This window comes from Lygodium microphyllum, chromosome 19, assembly GCF_053477565.2.
Source record: "Lygodium microphyllum isolate KBCC chromosome 19, Lygodium_microphyllum_v1.1.10, whole genome shotgun sequence".
Lineage (NCBI taxonomy): Eukaryota > Viridiplantae > Streptophyta > Polypodiopsida > Schizaeales > Lygodiaceae > Lygodium > Lygodium microphyllum.
The window spans coordinates 39,374,798-39,378,057 of record NC_141153.1 but is presented as its reverse complement, the minus strand read 5'-3'; positions in this window follow the sequence as shown (position 1 = coordinate 39,378,057).

Below are 3,260 nucleotides of genomic sequence, written 5' to 3'. Positions count from 1 at the left end.
CATGGTGTACTGTATTCTGAATGAGGAAACAAAGTTTGGCATCTCTCTCTCTCTCTCATATACCTAAGTGAATGCTGCCATATTCATTTGACTTTTCGGAGCCTATCTGGAGGAAACTGTGCGGTATAATTCAGCTAGATCCAATCACGAGTTTATGGGCATCTTAATGCTGATTGAGAATGTTGTCGGCAGATTATTTATTTGTAGCCATTGATTATACATCCATGTTTGCCTTTTGGTGTAATGCCTCAGCCAAACAATGACAAATTGGGATAATTTGAAGAATGGCCATTCTCTATCAATGTTGCCAAGGTGAATGATTAGAAATGGGAAAGCATCACAGTATGCAGTATTGCTAAGCATTGGTTGCAGGGTGTTCATGTGCAATACATAGGCTTGTCTCATGTTGTTTTTGTTGGGGTGAATATTGGAGTATTATTGACCTAGGATATCATTGAAATTCACAGCAAATGCTTGTGCAATCTTGAAGCACAATGTAAGAGAGAACAAGAGGTCGCAGAATTGCCTAGAGTTTGACGATATGCAAGTACATCCAAGCTAGCCTTAATATAACGTAGATATGGTTTTAAGAAAGGATGTATATGTCGTGTGGTTGCTACATGCAAGTTTGCAAGAAATTGAGAGAGAGAGAGAGAGAGAGAGAGAGAGAGAGAGAGAGAGAGTGAGAGAGAGTTCTATTAATGTCTACCAAAGCGTTACATACAAAATCTTTGGGAAACTTTCTAGGTCCTAGTAAAGCTACCATCTAATGCTATGATAAACTAATTGAGTAAGTACAAAATGGTATATAGGTTGGGTACTATTCATATGTGTTCCAAGTGAGCTGGTCATCCTAAAATGTCCCGCATGGGTCTATCTAACATCAAGAGGTTGAATTTGCGGGCTAGGGCTTTTCGGTGGCGGTGTAGTATCCCTTGTATCCTTGACATGTGCCTCTTGCAGGGGCGGGGGCTGGTTGGGCATGGGTGCTAGGCTTTGCTTGTTGTGGTTATGGCTAGGGTGGTTCCCAGTGACAGGGAGGTCAGTGGGGTTGGTGGGGGCTCAGGGGTGGGGATGGTGGTTGGCTCTCCGTAGAATTCCGTGAGCAGGTGTTTGCTCCAAGGTCCAGAGGAGGTGGTTTTTGTGGTGCTATATTTCCAGCGGGAAGAGCCCAAGGCATCTTTGGTCCTTAAAATCCATCACTCTGGAGAGTGGCTCGAATCTTTCTTTGAACAAGTAGTGGAAGTGTCCTTAGATCTCGTAGTGCGTTAGGCACTTGCATATGTAGTGTTTTTCTATCTCCAACTCGAGTTGGCAGATCCAATCTTCTAGGGGGAGGGGGTGGGCCTTGTATCTACTTTTCTTGACCCGTAGTTGGTGTGAAGATGTACTGATCTGTTTGATGGTGCTTTTGACTCCATGGGACAAGTGTGTGTCCATGTAGCTTGGGCGGGTAATGAAGCCGTCGGAGATATGTGCAAGAAGTGTTCTTGATAGAAAGCCTTCTTTGTCCCTAGGTCTTCTGTAGGAGTCACCCATGTCTTGGTCGTGTGTAGTTGAATGATGTCCATTCTGATGATACGGTTCACCTCCTCTCGGTTGAGCTCTAGGTGGGGGCAATCTAGGCTGTATTGTAGTGGGGGGAGGTGGTCCATGTGTAGGCCATGTGGTTGTAGCTAGGTCTCTATTCAAGCATACCAACATTTAGTGTCTCCTTGCAGTGCTAGTTGTTTGGACGACTCCAGTGTGAGTTTGGGGTATTGATGTTGGGGCAAGTCTTATAGTCAGTGCAAGGCCACTGTTTGGAAGAGGACCTTAGCTACAATGTGTGTGAGAGAGAGAGAGAGAGAGAGAGAGAGAGAGAGAGAGAGAGAGAGAGAGAGAGAGAGAGAGAGAGAGCCCTTTTTTAGATCTGAGATGTTGTGTAGCCCAACAAAGTGCACAAATTTTGAGTATTGGTCTCCCTATAGTGCAATAGTTGATGAACAAGGGGGAAATTTTGAATATTGGTCTCCTTATGTAATATAGGGTGATAGTTGATGGCATGTCTGACTTTGTGTTGATCTACATCGTTTACATAAAGCCAATGCAATGGATGAATCTTAGGGTTAATGGATGAATCTTAGGGTTTTTTGCATGATCAACTCTTCAAACGTCTAATTGTAGCACAAACCATTCCATGTAGTCTATTTTAAAAGGCCACCCTTTCATCCCTTTGAAAAAGGGAGACCATTCAAGCCATTTTTGGCAAGTACATTTGTGGTTTGTTATCATCAAGGTTTGTAAACTTGTTTTCAAACCTCGTCATGAATCATTTTAGATCCAACCAATTGTGGATCTTTCACTTGGCATGGGGTGATCACATGGGAAGTGCCAAACAATATGAGCAATGCACCAAAGTTAACATGTTAGATACAAAATTAATCTACTAGAAATGCTTCTCCCCCCCACCCCCTGGACTAGCAACTATTAATTTATGAGCAATTACCTTTCTATCTAGCAACTATTAATTTATGAGCAATTTCTAGACTATATGTTGGGAAGTTTCTGATGACAACCTTCTGTGCACATACCCATAAATAAACCTTTGTTCAACACTAGTCTTATGATTAATATCTCTAGAAGCAATGTTAAATATTGGCCTCAACTTCTATAGAACACACGTTTCTTGCAATTTGAGGCCAAAAAAATTGCAACTCTTGCCTTATGCTTTGAGGAGAAGAGCAATTGTCTAAGTGTTAAGGTGGAAGGGATATGCCAAGAGGAAGATGCACCAAAAATGTAGGGAGGCCAAAACCATGCTTTGTAGTGAGACAAGAAAAGTCTTTAAAAAATGAAAGTACCTTATGCAAATAGTTGATTTTCAAGAGCTTATCCATGCTACTTGTCCTTCAATTTCTAACTTGAATTTCAAGAGCCATAGGTGCAATTAGTTGAACATCTTTGTAGTAACTTTCCCATGGTGAGTTTGGAAAGGGATGTCAAAAATGTCTCACAATGTGTGTGCATGACGAGTAGGGGGGAGCTAAAAACAAAGATCCATAACCTCCTAATGTATGTAGTGAGGGTGAAACTACCATGCTTGTTGCTATTTAGCAAAAGTTTGACCAAAGGAATAGATTTCCCAAGTTTAATGGGATTCCTTTCCAAAATGTCTATGACATAAATGTGAACAAAATTTGCATTTTTGTCATTTCAAACTCATCATGGTGGATTCCATCATGTGGGAATTTGAGGGAAAATAGAAGGTTCCAACCCTC